Below are 20,264 nucleotides of genomic sequence, written 5' to 3' on the forward strand. Positions count from 1 at the left end.
TAACAGAGAGAGCCCTTGGCTCTCTCATCGTGGACATTTGTATGTCGCATGACTAGAATCAAGCGGATACTGACTCTCTGAGCCGATACGTTGACACGTTGTGTACGGAAGACAGATATCTCCGTCTTGGTATAGTCAAACGTCGTTCCTTTACGAAATAGAATACTTAAAAGAGATACTCAATCCCTAAAAGTAATATGTTACACCTTTTCATACCTAAAAGAGATATTCACAGATATATCGTTTATTATATTTTGTCATATTCCACAGACAAAGTATACGTCCTCGCAAAATTTTGTATTATTTGAAACTTTTTAGAAATATGAATAGATTTTGAGGTACTTGTTAATATCTCTACTATATTGTAAGATCGTTTTTTAAATCAGATTTCTAAATATATTTCGAATAGGGATACAAATTCGCAGACAAGAAACTTAAGAGCGAAATTATTTTTTCGCATAGGATCGTCGTGTAATGTTTGACGGAGACACGTAAGCCGCTTATAGACTAAACTGGATAATTTCAATTTTTAATATTTTTGGAATTGTAATAGCAAAGTACTTGATGGACGTTCGTTCTATTTGTATAATTTCGTCAAGTTTCTTTACTCTTTCTTTCGTGTAGTTGACTGATTCGAGCAATAAGCAGTTCATATATGATAAATAAATGACGGGATCAATTTTCAAATACGTACACGCACGAAACAATACACGCTTGAAAATGCTCAAGTATACTTGAAAGATGTAACTCTGATACAAAATATGCTTGAACGTTTCATATTTCATTTTTGCAGGAAATTACTATCTTCGCTATCCTTAATCTACAAAAAAATATATCTTTTCTCGAGTGAAATAAAAATCTAAGGAAAGTGCGAGATAACAAAACCAAGCACCGATAATAATCATTCATACGTTGGTGAACAGGTTGGCCGCCATTTTTCTTTCCGCAACGAGAACATACAGGTTTAACGAGGCGCCGAATGCGATGAAGAGGACTAATATAAACGATCCGAGAAAATAGAGGCCGATCAAGCCAACGACTCGTGATTAAATCTAGTGAGCTGTACGCAAGAACAGCGTCATTTTCCAACCAAGTGAAATAACAAAATGAGCAGAAGGAGGAAGAGGAGGACGAGGACGCAGCGAGCGAGGCGATGACTGCACGTGCTTGCGCTTCGGTAGCAAATGAGTTCTCGTCATCGTTGATTTGATGAAGTCGAAGGAACGATGGGACGAGGTAACGAGAAAACGAAAACGTTTCCAAGCCGAGACGGGGCGGTGTAACAACTTCACCTTCTGGAAGTTTTGCTCGGAATAACGGGCACGGATTTCCTTCATGGGAACGGGCATCTCCAACATACGCAAGAATGTAAACACGGCAGGAAATCCAGGCAAACGAAGACTAACTAATCATCCAGACTTCCGCCATTTTGCTTCATTTTTCTTTCCGTTCGCCAGTGAATCCGCTGGTTCCGTTGAAAGCTATGATTTGATAGTAATTGAATTAATTGCCAAGGGCTTCCCGGAGCATATCTTTAAATTAATCATCCAACTCGTTGATTCTCTTGATGCTCGCATTTGGCTCACGGGTCTGCCCGTTGGGACGCATGGGGAATCAACCAACCTTCGACGTAATTTACTTCGGGGGATTCTTCGTGCTTCGGCGGCTGACAGAGTTTCTTCACGAGTCTTGCCTGTCGATGCGAGCCAAATTAGCGGTAATACGACATGTTGTTTCGTTCTTTTTTTTCCTGTTTTCCTGTTTTCTTGATCTTAGTTGGTGCACGGACCGCATTATCTTTATTATATTATTTGAATCAACCGGAGAACCAATAATCCATATAATAGGAGTTCACTGATTTTCCCTGTTAGTTATGATCCTTCGTTCGTACAACAGGAGTCCAACTTCAGATAAGTGGATTTAATTGGCAGAGCATCGCTTAATCGAATTTTAACTAAAATTTCATCCCAACAAATGTAGTTTTGCTATATATGTGTAAAAATGTGGTTGAAAATGTAATTGGTGTATCACCAAAGATATAACTCGTAAAGGTACGAGAACATATTATAAAATGGATAAGAAGATGGTTAAAAATACTATTTAAAAAAAATATAGAAAATTTATTAGAAAATTATCAAGAAATTATCAAAAAGCTACTAAAAGTAGATCATTAAGAAATTAAGGGAAAATATTAAGAAATTATCGAAGATGGTGTTAGAAGACACACGATAGATTTAGAAAGTATGAAGAATTACTAGAAAAAAGTCACTAGCGACTTAACGAAACATCACATTTTGATAAGAATAATCCTATAGTTGACTTTGGATGGATAGCAGAATCATAATCTTCAATTACGGTAGATGATATTGAATTACATCATTTCTGGATCGCCAATATCAAATCTCACTAGTCAACAATCGTCGAAATAGAACTTCACAATTCCCTAGAGCGACCGATATCGAATTTCGCGTTTCGAAGATCACCAATATACTATGTTCCGTCACTACAAAATCATTGACATCGAATTTCATAACCCTATAGTCATTGGGTTTTGAATTTCATGATCCTGGGTCGTTAATATCGAATTCTACAGTTCAATGAGCCGTTTCATATGCACACACATATATCTAAACCTTACGAAGAATTATTCAATTATCTTATATTATCTCAGAATTATTCGGATTAAATTCAAAGTCGATGTTATTAAAATTGTAGATGTTAATCATTAGTTGATCCTATAATTTGAGTTTCGTTGAAACTATTGCAAATAAATATTCTTTAAAGTTTGTCTCTTATCCTCGTTAATGTTCATTCGACTTTAAATAATTTCAATCACTTTGTTAATACGAACCTGTTTCGATTAATTTGGAACATGCTGTGGAGTTCCGAATAACGTTAACGTATTTTTAACTGTTGTCCTAACTTGAAAAGCACAACAATTGTTAAATTATCTAATTCTACTTCCAATTTTACACTTGCTATTATTGGCCCCCAATATATAATCGCGTGTATTTTTTGTAATCTTTGTGTTCATATTTTATAATAATAATAGCTTCGTTATGTTCGGAATTATAATTAAAAGACAATTAATATCCACTGGAACAATATACAATTGAATTCAAACAACTTGAATTCAAGCAACTTGATTAATTTGTACGAAATATTTCAAAATACAATTCAAAATAAGATATCTCCAAACGAATATTTCAACACATGGCAGAATATTACGTAAACGTTTTTTTGGTGTAATTGAACATAGAAATGCCAGCTGGAGAAAATGAAAACATTCTACAATTTGTAACCTTTAATTGACTAATTTCAACTATTTTCTTTCATTCGTATTTTCCTCCCAGAAAGAAGCGTTGCTAAAATTAATAGAACAACGAGATCAAAGTAATTCTTCATATCTGTCGGTTATTCACCTCGTGGCTTTCGCGTTCTTCTTTCTCTCAACCAAATTGCACTCCCCTCATACCAATCAGTCCGCGAGTCCCTGAGATGCTAATCACTCGACAGAGATCGGAGTTCGTAAAAGCGTTTCGCAGGCGTGCCAGCGACGTTCCCGCAAGTATGTCAGTTTCGTTCAAGAACATAGAATCGTGTTTAAAAGGGAAACAAAGGATTGCCTGCTTTGATGTCGAAATGTATCTTCGATTCTGTAATTTCCTGGTTAAAAATAGTTTCAGACGATCCATTCTCATGGGAAGCAATTATATTCGCATTTATCACATTTCATGCGTGTTTCTCTAATTAACATGTTTCGTGCATAGTAGATATGGTAATAACAAGTGCCTTCAATGTGCCATAATAAATGAAATAAGACGAATAGAATCTTTTTAAGTTACAAAACATGGTTTAAATGATATTGGGTTATATCGAGGAACGCTTTTTTAATTAAATATATAAAAAAGCACTTTATGTATTCATAATAATAGTAGAATTTGTTTCATAAGTAAATAATATAAAAAGAATCCAGATAATATTGGAAGAACAATTTTATAGAAATATTGTTTATGGAATATATTTTATAAATATTTCCTTAATATCATATGAAAATCTCTACATTATATCTACATACAGAATCCCTGTATCACTGTAGCTCTATTCCCTTATCATAGAAATAATTAAAATCAAAATGCAAATAATTTAAAGCAATGATTTTACTAATGTAACGCCCAGTTATAGATAACTGAAATAAAAATAAGCAAAGAATGTACTACAGTATTCTACAAAATATTTCTCCGTTAACAGAGCTACCCAGTGTTCCTACATGTATCAAGCAAAGTTATCTTTATCTCCTTTCCTTCAGAAATACGTCTGCATACCAATACATCAAAATTACCCTATATTTATTCCCTTCAACGTCATCCGCGACGTGCCACAGCGCTTTTCCTAGAGACGTTGCGAACGACACTGTCGAAAATCTCTGGCATGTTGCCTAGACGTCGACACACCAGCTTACGAAGAATTATCTAACTCGATTTACGCTGATTTACGTTGCGTAATTTTTGTAATGCGAACAGAGACATATCTAACTACAAGACATAAAGTGTTGGTAAAATTCATCTGCAATTTTATACGACACCATGAAAGATTGCTTATTGTATCATTGTCTATGTTATAAAATTACGATAAGTGGGAACAAAGCTATGTACACAATTTTATTTGCCTCAGTACTTGCTTAATATATTAGAAAATCTTATTAGTTTTTTCCCTCAGTTTTGTGATATACTTTTAAACTGTCACCTTTAACGTTTAACATATCTTTTTTAGAAATGGTCCAATGTTGAAACTTAAAAATTAGGAAGTATCTCTTGTCGATGGGAAATCGATTAATTAACAGAGAATTTATTAACAGATTTGTTCACAAATGAATCTGTTATACAATAGAGATCTGTATATAAAAATATTCTGATTTCTATATCACAATTATTAAAAGAAAAGGAAAATGTCTTCTAGAGAACGATGAAAGCAAGAGTATTCATTTTTCTCATACTCGCAACATTCAGCCGCTGACGTAAAATTACATGTTCTTGTAAGTTGTAGCGAGTTATCCTTACGATAGAAAAGAAAAGTTACGACATATTTACCACATATATTAAGATTGCAGGAAGATGTATAGCAGCAGTTTAACCTATGAAGGATTATAAAAATCTCATTCCAGGATTCGTAGTTTAATGGATCTTTTTTCTTTACTTCAAATACAAGGTACAATTACCAAGAAATTACAAGTTGCGAATGTGTTAATCGTAGCATACGGTGCTTCCATTCGTCAAAAGAATATCCTCTTCCCAACATATCGTACTATTTCAAATTTACGCTAAAATATTTGTTGAAACGTCATTCTGTTCATTGAAATAAGAGCAAGAAGAAATAAGGGCGTGAAAATTGTGCAAAGTAGAAAATGTTCAAATAATATATCAAAAAATGCGATTTCGTATTCCAAAGGTTCAATTTTCTGCTAAAATATCTATTAAAGCACCAAATGTTTTTTCATTCATCGAAAAGAGTATGAGTTTGCAACATAAAAATACAAATATGATCGTAGTGTTAACTAAAGTTAATCTTTATATGCAGAACACCTAAATAATACTAGTCGAACAATGTCGTCGACCAGTCCAGGAAATACGACTTTATATTCCAATTAGCGAGAGTGTTCCCTTTTCCCTCTTTCTATCTCTTTCTCCGTGCACGAGGCGAAAGTCAACGATTTCTGGCGTTTCATTTGTCCAGGCTGACAGTGGAAAATCGTTGATTCTCTTGGATCTATGAAGAGATCTATAACGTCGGACGTGTCCCGCTCTCGGTTGACATTCTAATGCAGCACAGATAAATTGGATTGACATCTCGGATAGGCGGGATTGGCCTGGCTCCAGCGTCGAATACCTTGATTAATATACCGGTAATTAGTTAGCGGTGCAACCGCGAGTTACAGATATTATTATGCTAATTACGCCGGCGACGTTGAGTAATAGACTGCACGTGAAGCAACGAACGAGAGGCGAGCGGCCCACGTTTCTGCCATTTGCACGGCCGACGTTCGGTTCAGCGTTCCGAAACGGACCGAGGAAAAAACGACGACCTTGAAGGAAAAAAGAATCGAGGATCGCAGCGCGAAAGCGAAAGGGTGAACGTTCTTCCCTCAGTTCGTTCCCGATATTCTCGGTGATACCGTTGCTCTCGTTCAGACGTTCTATTGACGTGCCAATGGAATTGACGATTTTCTTTTCGATATTTTGTTTTGTTGTAAATAAAAATATTAAATATCGAAGGAATGTAGATAATCGATAGTGAATTCGAATATCGATATTCTGTGAATAAAGAGAATTAGCCATTTTCAATTGATATTATTGGATCATAAGTTTGGATTAGATTTGTGTTAAATTACGTAATTTTAGAGAGTTTCGGAGAGAGTTTTAATTTGTGTATTGCATATTTTATATGTGGTAAATACTATTTTGATGGACATATATTATCATAGCATTACGTATATTGATACACATGTATCAATATATTATCATTGTAGTACAAAATAAAAAAAATTGTGGATTATAAAATTTAGTACGGTATTCTAAAGTTTACTCTGAAATTCAGTAAATTAATCCCCGAACTATTGCGAGTGATATACGATTCAGTGATAACAACTGAAAATTAAGAAATGATTGAATTCGAATATTTCTATTTATAAAGCAAGAAGAAATTATATCTTCGTTGGCTAAATCTTTTTCGCATATGTTATAAGCTACTGTCGAAAGTCCTTCTAAAAAAATCCTGAAAAATCCTTGATATCTTCTCCCTGTGTTTTCTACTCATAAATAAGGATGGGTGGACTGCTTACAAGATATCCAAAATCCTGTCCAAAAATATTCTCCTGCGAGCAATGACTTTTTACGTCGAGAAAAGGAATATCTTGCAGCATCCGTAAGATTCTCCCACCCCAATGAATCAAATGTGCAAGCAATAATACCATCGAAACTGTTCCCAGAATTGTCCCCTAATACGTTCAAGCTCCTCGAACTTGAGTTGAACCGGTGCAATGGAATCGCGTGTTCGCGAGGACAGTAAGTATTAAGATCAACGAAAGAGAACAGGCTATCGCGAGGGGGGAGACAAAAATGACGGTGGCGTTCGAGGGGACCGCGAGACTCGAACTTCTTTCTCGAGTTCCCGCCGCTATTTACGATCAGGGCAACGAGGAGGTCGGCACTGGGAGGAACAACGAGCGAAAACGGCCAAGCTGGAAGGTAAAAAAGGGAAGGTATAGAAGGTGACGAGGCGCGGGTTCGGATATCGAGGAGAGACACAGCGGAGAAGCGCGAACATCGAACCTTAGACTTTGTGAAAAGAGACGAAAGCCGGAGGCACAGAAAGGGAGAGAAGGAAGAAACTCGATAGGGTGAGAGAAGAGGTGTCGTTAAGAGGCAGAGACCGATGAAAGAGGAGGAGTAGGAAGAGAAGAAGGTAGAGAAGGATGAAGAAGGAGGAGCAAGGAGAACATCGGAGAAGAAGAAAAGAACAAAAAGGTGAAGATGGACGCAAGATGAATCGACGATCGATCGAGAAGCAATCGATGAACGGGGTTGCCTCGCTTCACGAAAATCCTCGATCCTGACCGCGAGATCGAATTCCATCGGGGACAGCTTCGGTGAGATCCAGCGGCCGATCATCGACCACAGGCCCCGGTTGTTTCTTGTCAGTTGCGCTGCCTCTGATCGGATTTCGAGCTTCTTAGAAACTTCGCACGAGTATTTTCGCCCTCGCCATCGTCCCTTATACCGAACATCCAAAGGGGCGATGCAAACTTAACATTCTCCCTTGTATACCTTCGCTAATGCAACAATAATTACGCGGTTTTCATCGTGTAATTAATGGGCTTCCGCGTTGAATACCGGATTCTTCCCATTGTTAAGTCCATCGTGTCGGTAAGTTGAATCGACCCACGGCTGCCCGGCCGCTTTCATTAATTCGCTTTTGTCGACGACGCGCCGACTGGACGCGCTCCGTGAAATAGACGCTTTACTGACTCATTTAGTAGGCGAAATGGAAAGAATTCGCGTCGTGGAATGTTAGTTTTGCGATTGTAAGATGTGTTACACTGGTGTTGAAGTTTGGCGTTGCAGCACCATACGTGGTGTAAGTTTGTTTAGATATGTGGACCATGAGCCGTTTTGATCTTTCTCTTTTCTTTTTCAAATTCTTTGGTTAATGTATCTTGTACGTTATGCAAATTTCTGACGACTTGATGTTCGAGCTGACTCGTTTCTGGGTGAAGAGGAAGAAAGAGTTTACGTTATGGAATGTTAGATTTGCGATTGTAGGATGTGCGTAATGGAAATGGAAATTGGAGATCTATACGTGATGCAGATTTCGTTTGCTCGGATACTGAGGTGGATCCCGAGGTATTTGGTTTTTGATATTAATGAGCGTCTTAGTTACAAAATTCCTTGGATTCCGTATCTTGTGTATTATGCAGATTTTTCACGGAAGTCTTGCTGGATGATTCATCGTAAAACGTTTTAGAACTGTCATTTCTGTAAATTTTCTTATGCGATGCTTCTTAAACTTCGTTTTAAAAGTCTTGATAAATCTTGTTAGAGAATTTAATTTGTTTGTTACAAGGTTCTCATTATTTTTATTATAAAACTACTTCTTATGTTACTTTGTTTACAATTATGCAATTTTTTAGTATGAATTGGAATGTTAAATGTAAATAGTTCATGCGTACAAGAACACTAGAGATCAAAACAGAAAGGGTATTATTTTTTCTATATTTTTATCTCAAAAGCAGAAGAAGTTTTCATAACCATAAATAATTCTATAGCACTGTTTTATAGTTTTTCAATAGTTCAGTCATCGCTTCGAGGATTAAACGACCTTTATACCGTTCGCTATAAATACAGAACAGGAATTCTATTTTTGATAGAGCAGTGTTTAATTAATACCTTGCAAGAATTAATATCGTGCCCTTATACCACTTTTGCCACGCTCTATCGTTCGATGAGTCTATGTAGTTATCTCCGCTATAAATCATCTTCCTGTAAATGTCGTGCGATGCATAATTCATATACTCGTAACTTCTAGAAAATTATGGTCACCAGTATCCGATATTATCCGATGATTTCAAGCGTATCATGACGATTGTTTCCATCGATTGTAACTAAATTTTCCGAGAAGTCCATCCTTTAAATTTCTACGATTTCTCGCATTGATTTTACCTTAAGAAATCATAACAAGTATTATTACTTTAGCATGACAACATATCTCGATGAATATAGAACGAACATATATTATCAATACCAACACAGCGTATTGCCTCATCTGCAAAGTGCAGCACGATGGAGTATGTTACGCAAAATATGTCGTTTAATTTACTACTCTCACACTACTGTCATTTCTTATTAAATACTTTTTATCCTCTTTATTATCCGTTTGTCGCTATCAACTTACATAAATCTTAATATCACGAGTTCTTCTTGAATGAAACACCATTAGAATTAAAATTAAATGCGAAATATTAATAGGTGCCCTAATACCTATGGTTAACTGTGTATTTTCTATCCAAGAGAAGAGAAGTACGAGAAGTACAGGTTCGCGATCTGCGCTAGCGCTGTTTCGCCAAGATGTCACGTCTTTGCCGGTAATTCATTCGGATGCTTTTCTCGCGTCCCCCGCTTTCTTGTTCCGCTCGGTGTTCCGTCCCGAAGCTGTTCGTCGGCGGCGAGGACACGGCGGACAGGCACACGTGCAAGTTTTGCGCGATCCCACGGATGAACAAGAAAAGCACCGGCGTTATCTTCGAGGTGATCGAGGCGGACGTGCCGACACGTACGGACGACGACATTTTTCGTGGTCGCGCGTTCGCCTGGTCTACGATTGGTCGCGCGATTCGGTGTCATCGTTCGCTGAATCCTCTTCGCGTAATCGAGTTATCAGAAGTAAAAGCAATTATTCTATTTATTTAGTAAAATGTGAAACGAATGTGTGAGTTCTATGTGAGTTTTAAAACTTATTGTTTATGTTTGCACTTTATTTATGATGTTGATGAATTTTATTGTTTATTCTGTTTTTATTGTTTATTTTATTGTAATCGTCAACCAGAGTTACATTTAGATTTTTTATAATAACAACTGTAGTTATAAATAGACGAACGTGTGCTCTCTATAGCGGATCGTTATAGCGAGTCATACAGTCGAATAGCGAGCGTAGAGGTGAACGGTAGCATTGGGCGAGGGACGATTACGACCGACATACACTATCTCTGTACTTGTATGTAAAGTAATTTTAATATACACTGACTATTACAATTTTATCATTCGTCTGTTTAATAGACCAACACGTTTAATATCCACCTCATATATATTATTGTCTTTACAAAGAATAAATCTGAAACGTTCTTTAAATTGTGAAATAAATTAATGCATAAATAAGAACGAAATTTCTGGTGGATCATAAACGTATTAAGAAAGCATTGCTTCACAAAAATGGAAAATAGAAAGCAACTTAAATAAGGTAATTTAGTCAAGAAAGTACTTTAAGACTCTGACAACCCCAAAATTGCCCCGAATCGACTAAAATCGGCCATGAAACAGCCATTAAGAAGAATCTCGTCAAATTTGTACGGATTACCTCAAAATAATGCGAGGACAATTTTCGAAGCAACAACCTTCGATCGATGTATTTTTTACCAAAATTGCCTTGGTATTCCTATGATCGGCACCCGATCGATGAATTACGCTTAACGAAAGGCAATTTCAGAACGCTTAACAGGATGCAACGGCGTTAGTTTTTTTTTTAAACATCACTGGTACGCGAAACCGATGCCAATACGCCACCGGTAATTGACTTTTAATCGGTTCTAATAACTAGCCATCAAAATAAGTTCGCCGAAATGAAGCGGTAGAATGAACTGACGTTTATTTGCGATCGACATCTTCGTCACATCACCGACACCATCGACGTTATTACGATCACCATTGCCATCATCATCGTCATAAACATCATTATGATCGTGATCGTTATTCCTACGATATATATAAATATCGATTAAATATAGTGAAATTTTTAGACCTAAAAGTTTCCGAGAATTGTGTAACGAATAATCTTCCATTCTTTATAACCAAACAAAATCAAAAGAAAAATTAGATTTGAAAAAGATATACTATTGTTCAACGATCCACGAAGGAATCAATCATACGAAGATTAACGTCGACAAAGTAGATAATCCAAGGAAAGAAATCCTATCTACCTTTGCCATCACTATCTCGCTCCTTTGATGTACCAAAAATGATTGACACCTTTTATACGAACAACGAACCCAACATCTAAATGAATTTTAGTTTCCCTTTCGCAATCGAACGATCTCATAGACATCAATAGCGCCGCCAAGGTATCTATTCCAACGAAATCGAAACATAGATCGCTTCTCATCTCGCATCGCTTGATTAACAAGTTCATTAACAGAAAAAAAAAGAAAAGAAAAGAAAGAAAGACAGTAAGAAGAAATTTTTAATTAGGATCGAAACACGAAAAGTATGTCCCTTTTGGTTGTAATAATTTAACAGAAGCTACCAACATCCAACCAAAATCCCTTCCGTGTTTGCATCACCAATATTAATAACTTCATTAACAGGGGCGAGAAAAATAAAGGGAAACGACTTCAAACGAGAACTGAAACACGTATGTACATATATATAGAATATGTTCCGTTGGCTTTTAATAATCTAACGGAAGCCACCGACATCTCTTAAAGCGGAGAATCGATAAAATCGACAAGCTCTTCAAACACGAAGGCAGTTTCATCCTCACGGGTTGGCGATCGTTTTCATGCGGATTGTAAATCGATTGAACCGTAACACTTCGTCAAATCGACAAGGAACAACGAACAGAGACGAGCAGGTAAGTAGTAATACTCGAAGAGTAGCCAGCTCTTCGCGATCGTGTTCCGGGAGCGGAGAAACCGAGGATGCTGGCTTCTCTGAACAATCAGAAACCTGTTTCCAGAGTGGTACCTCCGGCTGGATCCTCTTTCTCTCCTCTATACCCTTTCGTTTCGTTACGTTCGTTCGTTCTTTTCAACCATCTCCCTTCCTCTCTCTTCCTCCGTTACTCTTCTGGGGAGGAGGTTAGATGAGGATCGCCGGGCGTTCATCAATCATCCATTGAAACGTAACCCATGGCGTTCCATAATTAACGACCCCGCCACGAACCACGAAGAGGTCCCACGCCCATACGAAACACACTATGTTCTGTCTGCGAGGCTACATTCTCTGGATAACGGCGCTGGGAAAAAGGTCACCGAATTTTCTTCCAACCGACTGGTAGCGTGAGACGTAGCAGAGGAATTTTCAGTGATAGCCACGAGAATCGAAGATTATGCTACTCGCTGTGGTTCAGTGTTGCTTAGGACGTGTTATCGGGTGTTTGGTTGGAAATTTGGAATCGAGCGGTGAGTGAGAATTTTGTGGTTCTGGTGATCGAACGTAACTTCAGATTTTTCATCTAAATCCTTCGTCCATGTTAATAATAAATTCGTCGAATAGTATCGTTTAGAAGGAATCAACGTTATGATTTACATAAAATTAAATGCCGATTCACCACCTTTCGTTTGATTTATCCTTCGTATTAGATAGCGTTGCAAGTTTTCTAGTATTTTCTTTATACGTAACAGTGTAATGGAATCACGTTCGACAATTTGAATCATGTCTGTGTGTGAGTCGAAATTCGCTGATTCTGTCACCAAAGTCGTATACAAAGAAGGCGATACTAATAGACGTATCATTTTTTTATTTTAAGTTTCCTGTTAGTGATACTTGTTTCCAAAATCAGAAGATAGACAATAAACAATGTTATGAAATTTACTATAAGAAGAATTTTGTTAATGTACGATTTATATTTTGAAACAGAAATAAAATTTATTTAGCAAGTTTTGATAACCGTTGTACGTGATAAGCCTCATTATGATAGTAATAAAACTGTACGATAAAACTATAAAACTATGTATATCAACGTTTAAATATATATTCTTAATATAAAACATCGGTTAAATAGTGTTTAATGCAAAATTGTGTTGAAAGATAAAACTTGCAACTTGAACGTTATACTAACGAAATAGTAGTATTAGTAATAGTAGTAATAGTAATAGTGTATTTTTAACTAAGCATTATTAAGCTGTCTTATCACACCTTATTTAGCGGAAAAGAAATACTCTGTCCGTATTCTATCAACATAAAATGGTGTCTAAAACGTAAAAGGAATTTTCAATTATTAAATATAAAAAATTAAATATAAACTCAAATGAAAATCTAAATTAACCGATCACACTGCAGCTAAAAAGTGTCGTGACAAGAACCGATAGTAAAAAACCAAACTTCTCCGCCTGTTAACTAAAACTTCGTGTTTTTGAATATACGTTTCGCAGGACAGTGGCACGAAAAATCGGACTTTCAATTTATCCGATGAAAAATCGAATGGTCGAAGTATAGTGTAATCGAAGTGAATCAGGCAAGAAGAACTAGAATGGCCGGTGGTTAAAAACAGCTAAATGGATTCGAGACGCAGTTTCCTCTTTCGAAGGAAATTGCTGTCACGCAAACAGAAACGTTACAAGAAATCTTTCCCTCTTAATCAGCCGTACGAGCTGTTTACAAGGCACCTTAAGCCGCTCCCATCGTGATTCCGTCGAAAATAAAGCACATCGATAATCCATGCGATTGCGCGCTCGCGCACGCGGTTATTTAAAGCGGAACACGTAGACAGGAAAACGGAGGTTGTGGAACGGGGGCATGTTGCATTTGCGTCGAAACTAGATTTACAACGATCAAGAAACCAGTTGGAACCCCTTTTGCCAGCTGCAATCACGGTCACGTGATCAATTTAATTATCACCGGGTTCCGATGCATAGCTTTCGGCTGATTGCAGCCGTGAACGACTCGATATCGACTTCCGGTTGCTGGGTGATCGGCGCGAGCCGATGAAACGAAAGCGGTCAAACGGCAGTTTGCAACTCTGTCTTGGTAATTGCGCCGATTGATAATCAGTACAATCCGCACGTTTATGCATATTTATTTTTTATAAACGCGATTGAATAACGCTTAGTAAATATTATAATGAGCTCTATACTTATTTTAATTAATTTTAATTAAATATTAAGTATTAATATCGAATATTCTTTATATTGAATATTAATAAATAATCTCAAATATTATATTCATAGTATATGTAATAGTATTAATGTCGGCATATTACAGTCGTCATAAACGCACAGTACAGTGATCAGATTGTACGTCTGGTTTAATCGTGACTGTGCTGAAATCTACTTATCATTATCCGCGGAAACTTTTAAGTAGTATATACATTTATGGTCAGACAAAAGAGTTAACGTTGATTGCATACAGATGTTATGTGACAAAACGATCAGCTATGGACCTAAATGCATGTAACCGTTGTTTGAGAATGCCTCTTCAATGTATTGAAAATTTCAAATAATATTGCAATATTCGAGTACAAATAATTTAATAGTACAAATTATAAGCACATTATATAAATCTGCCTCAAATGGGTTGTAGATTAGATCAAGATATACGTACATAGTAATTGAAAACGATGTGATGTTTCTCTGTTAGCCTTCCAAATATTTTCTCCAAATTTTTGCGATATGACTTTTCGAGATACACGATCGATCAATGATTCCTTGTCTTTGATTTATTATTACGTTTCGCATGACAGCGGCAGGTGATCTAACGCATACGTATTGTACTTCATTCGAGAAACGATAGTCTTCAATCGTTGAAAACAACGTTTACTATAGGTAGAAATTGTACGGTAAATTAATTGGTTTAACGAAATGGTAACAAGAAAGCCAGAAAACAAGGCGGAGTTTAGATATTAGAGGGCTGCAAACGATCTAAAGTTGGCTGAGAAACTAGCGTGCGAATGGGGGGACAACGTGAAGCGATAAAAGCCGGATAAATCGTGTTGTTGAATCGCGATGACGGTGAAATAACGAGGGCAATATCGTGCGCGATAAACGAACCGAAAGACGCAACCACGACGAAATTAAAGAGGCTCTTCCGTTTCGGTGCCCGATTCCGGTGGAATCTCTTAATTAAGCACGATTCGATCGGGACCGAGTAATTAGATCGGCCGATTCGACGTATAAAAAGAATTTTAATGGAATCCACCGGCCGTGTCTTTCGGCACTGGTACAATTAACGCGTGTGACTTGTTGCCTCAGTGATTAATCTTCCTCGGCTGGATGAATTAACAAGCCTCATCAGTGAGAGACGTGTTCGTTAAGTATTGGTACCATTGACGGGGGAATTATTAAGAGAGCTGAAATGACTGGTCTGTAATCATTCACATGAATTATCAAATGCAATCTTTTAATCACTTTGTATGTTTTCAATGTGCATACGTTGCTATTTTTTAAAACTCGCAATGTAAAAGTATATTATTGTAGAGAAGGATATATTTTTCAGTTACGTAAGAAAAATTATATAATGATATTAGTAATTAATTTATTTGCGTATTTGGTCGAGTTGAAATAATTAATTTGCGATGATTTTTCTCTCCTTCGACAAAATTAGAATCACATCATGTCACAGTAATTTAAATTTATGTTGCTATAGACAGAGATATATTTTGTTGTAGTATGAAACTAATTACATCACGTGATTAGTTATTAATTTATTCGCATATTTGATTGATTATTAAAAGAAATTGAATTTGATCAATCAATTAGAATGGATGCGATGATTGAGCAAATTGGTTTTTTAATATAATTGCGAAGGCACTATGATCAACAAGTAGAAACAGAATGATTTGAGAGTTCGAAGAGTAAGAATAGCTAGCTAAAATTGTGCGAAGATTAATATTTTAATAACGGTTTGTCATTTTCAGTGCTGTTTATGGCAAACTTCGACGCCATTTTTCTAGCCGATATTAAATTTTCCAAATGGTTGGCACTCATTTCAGTTATTAGGAGATAGAGTACTATAACATATAAGTAATAGATACCTTTTTAAAATTAATTTATTAACTAATATACAAAAGGGCACTCAGATAATACGAAATTCTAATCACTGAAAATTGTTACAGACAATTATGCTAAGGCGTGAGCATTAGCAATTATTAAATATTCTACCAAATAAGAATGCAGTAACAAAGGGTATAATTATCGATGTAAATGAAATTATTGCAAGTAGAAATGAAAGAAAATTAACTACGGAAGTCTGTGAGCAGACTTATGATAATAGATCTACTTTAAGTAAACCTGTTGATGAAAATGGGATTATAGAGATTAGAACGAGTGCACATAGAACAATTACATGTAGGATATATAATTTGTTCCTTTTATGGAACGTTCGCGGATAAGAAACCGAATCGAAAATGACATTATAAAAAAACGAATAATCTAAGAAGAAGTTATCGCAAATAAAGTGATTAGAAATCGCATAACAATTAATCGATGATCTGAAGTACAATAATTAGGGATAAGAATGAATTGGGATCGTCGTGACATGACTATTAACGTGTACCAGTAGAATTACTGTAAACGGAATGGCCGTAAGTAGAATGGCCGGATATAGAACGACCTGAAACGTAAATGGAACGACTCTATAAACGATTTAACTATAAACTAATCAACTGTAATTGAACTATTTTAAATGAATTGATCATAAGTGAAATGACCACAGTTAGCAATCTTAAAATAGTTTATTATCCATGAATTTCTGTAAGTTGTGTGACAAGTTCTATGTATTTGTCGAACAACTGTACTTATTTGTATATAAGCATTGTAATATTGTAATATAAATAAATCTATTATAATTCCAATAATTAAGAATATAGTTGCAGTCAGAATTACGTACAAATATCGTAATCCTTAACCCAGTGGCTACAAATGTGATTATATCGCGTGAAAGAATTCTAAATGCAATTATCACAAAAGAGTTGAAACTTTAAACGAAACTTTTGTAAACGACTTCGAATGACTGTGACTGATCAATCAAGTACGAGGAAACAACAGCCAGAGGATAGTCATCATCGTGAAGCAAAATTATTACAAAGAAAAGTACAGCGAGGAGAGAAATCTCAAATGGAATCTCAGCGAATGGAACTGTAAACGAACGATACTGTAGGAACGGAACCATCGCAAATGGAAATTTCGTTTCAAACGAAGGAAATCTCGAATGAAATATGACGTACTAAGAATAGTCACAGGATCGAAGGTACCGTATATTCAAATAGATCCCTCTAGTCAAAGTTATCAGTGAAGAGATCGAAGATAGTCCAACGACATCGTGTACTTTCTCCGATGTAAAATGCTCTCTGTCGGCTTTTCCTCTCTTACTCCATTTTTTTCTCTCTTCTGTTCTCTCCTTTCTCTTTTTTTTCTCCGTAGCCGTGATCTGTTAAACATTATCATCGTATACGGAACTCAGTGGGAAGGAGCGGCATATATTACGAAACCGGTAACAGACTAATGTCATGAAAACTGGCCAAACGGGTTAAAAACCGGCCGGCTGACCATCCCGGACTAAACCGGCGCCAAACTGGGCCCCGAACTCGTTGTTCTTGGAAAGCGAAGTCTCATCGGTATCGAATTAAAAATTCCTTTAACGCCGGTGAACGATGAACGCCTCTTGCCGATCTTTCTTCGTCTCTCTTCCGTGACCGAAAGAATTCTTCCCGAAGAAGGGTTGCAATAACTGTTTGAGATATTTTGCGCGATTTCAGCTAATTAAATAAAAATTAATTTGCAGTACATTTGAGTCTTGTGGATGATCAAGAATTTGAGACATTTTTGGAATTATGAAATCGACAGCTGGTTTGGCGCTGTATTTTTAGGTTAAGGTTCTCCGGTTGAGAGGCAATGATTAAGATTAAGATTAACTATTAATATTTGCTTTTCCACAGATTTTTGACAGTGGAATTATTAGTTTATAATTAAATGTTATTGCCTATTATCACTAATGCATAAACTGGAGAGCAAAAAAAAAAATTGCTTTAATCAAAAGAAACCGCTCTTTCATAATTTAAGTTGAAAAGCAATTCCGATATTAAAGAGGAACAATGAAATATAGATTAGAGATTACAAGTTCTGCTGAAATAGCTTATTAATTATGCTAAATGATAAATATGAATGTTGTTAAAATTCATATTTTCTCAGATACAATTAAAGAAATAGATAGAAATTTATTTTACCTCCAAAATATTATAATAAATACTTTATGCCTTATATATAGTATATTTTAGCACATTAAATCATCCCATAAACGATTTCTTAACTTACTCATAAATCCTCTCGACTTGAACCACAAAGTAACCACAACAAAACCTCTGAACCATCAAAAAATCACTCACTTCTCAAACTTCTTTATCCTACATAGAACGAAGAATTATCGCTACGTGGTAGGACATTGACGCGGATGATGCATCTCCAAAAGCTAATCCCTACTCGATTCCATCGACTTCTATCAGGAAACACGCGAGGAGGATCGTGTACCTATTAGAATCCTCAAAGCATCGCCACGTGAATGGGAACGCGCGTGGAAGTCGCAGTAAAAGGCACTTGTGTCTTGAAGAGGTTGGAAAAAATCGGTCGTTCGGATAAACGGCATCCATTGTGCACACTCCTGGCCCCCTGTGGAACTGACCGATATCTGGACCCTCTAATAGGGCGGATTAATGGAGCAGGATGTGGGGCAAAAGGCGAAGCTGGGCCGAAATGCAGCGCAGGTGGCCAAAGAGAAATGGATGGAACGAGGGAAAAGAAAAGACGGTTCCACTTGAAGAAAGGATCCTGGATAGCGAAAGGGGGGGGGGCGGATTGAAGAATGGAGAGGTCCTCGAAAGCTTCGTCCATTCCGACTGACAATGCCGTTGCGACTGATATCGAGAACGGTTTCTCTGTGGCTAGATGTGTCTACGCTAATATACTGGGTGTTCTGGTAGGATTTTTTAGTTTCCACAGGAAAATAATTAGATTTTGATTAGGAGCGTTTGCTTTCGTTATCTTCGTGTAAAGGAACGTGAGAGAAATTTACATGTTTTAGAGTTTCGATTCGATTTAAATGCGGAGATATTTTTTGGAAAGTATAGAATTGGCTCTTCATTTCTCTTGCGTTATATTAGGAAGATTTTATGTCTGCATTGAAATTAAAAATATTTCGTTTGTAACACGGATATGAGAATTATTCTGCTTATCAACTGAGGCACAGACTTAGGTATTCTAGCATTTACAAGGTATAGCAATGACATCGTAATAACGATTTTGTTCAGAGTTGATGAACACAGATGGACAGTGGCAATGTAGTAAATAAATTACGCAAGAGTTTCACTAATTTGGCAAATAAATAAATATATATATATACTATAAAAGAACAAGAAGTTCCAGTTTTGTGATATGATAATAGCGATGCATAATGTAACATATCTTTATTTTGACCAGTAGAATTGGAAGTTGTACGACAATGTTAAATATCTATTTTCCCTTATGTTCCATTTGTAACTAATTAAGCTTCATGCGCGTAACTACAAGAAGAAAAGCGTACATTGCAAGATATAAATAATTTCAAGGATAATTATTTAACTACGGTTGAAAAGTAAAGGAACGATTAAATGATAAGAGTTTCATAATCGAACACCCAGTATTGAATGGAGCGGATACAAGTATCAGAGAAGCCAAAGCCCGGCGGGTATTATTCCGCAAATCGGTTGTAAGATGTTTGAAGAAACGATTGTTTCGAATCGATCCTACGCCGGAGGTTCGAGTGTTGAAATGAAACTCTCGACGTCTGATCGAGACTCCATCGAGAAGCACCACCTCATCGGTACTTTCGAGCCCCTCCACAATAGTATAATAGAGCCCATTCAAGTTAAAAAGGTTCTTCACTATTCTTACGCGATTCCGCTTTAAGTCTTACCTGACTTCGGTTTGAATACTTATACTCGACGTGCCTTTTTTCCCTGTCAATTTCAACGAACGAAAAGAAAAGACACCATCCGCTTTTTGCTTTTCGCTTTCCATTACATCCGACGGTAAAACATTTTTGACGTTTATGCTGAATAAATAAATAAATAACAGAAAGGAAACTAAATTTTATATGACAGGAAATTTTACATTTTACAAGAGATCAAGAAATTGACGATTTTCAGAATGAGCTATAGAATTAATTTTAACTTTCGGAATTAAGTTGACGTATATGAAATATTATTCTGAAAAACAATGCTTCAACTAATCGTAGTTTTTTTATAAAACATTA

This window comes from Bombus impatiens, unplaced genomic scaffold, assembly GCF_000188095.3.
Source record: "Bombus impatiens unplaced genomic scaffold, BIMP_2.2 scf_0899, whole genome shotgun sequence".
NCBI lineage: Eukaryota > Metazoa > Arthropoda > Insecta > Hymenoptera > Apidae > Bombus > Bombus impatiens.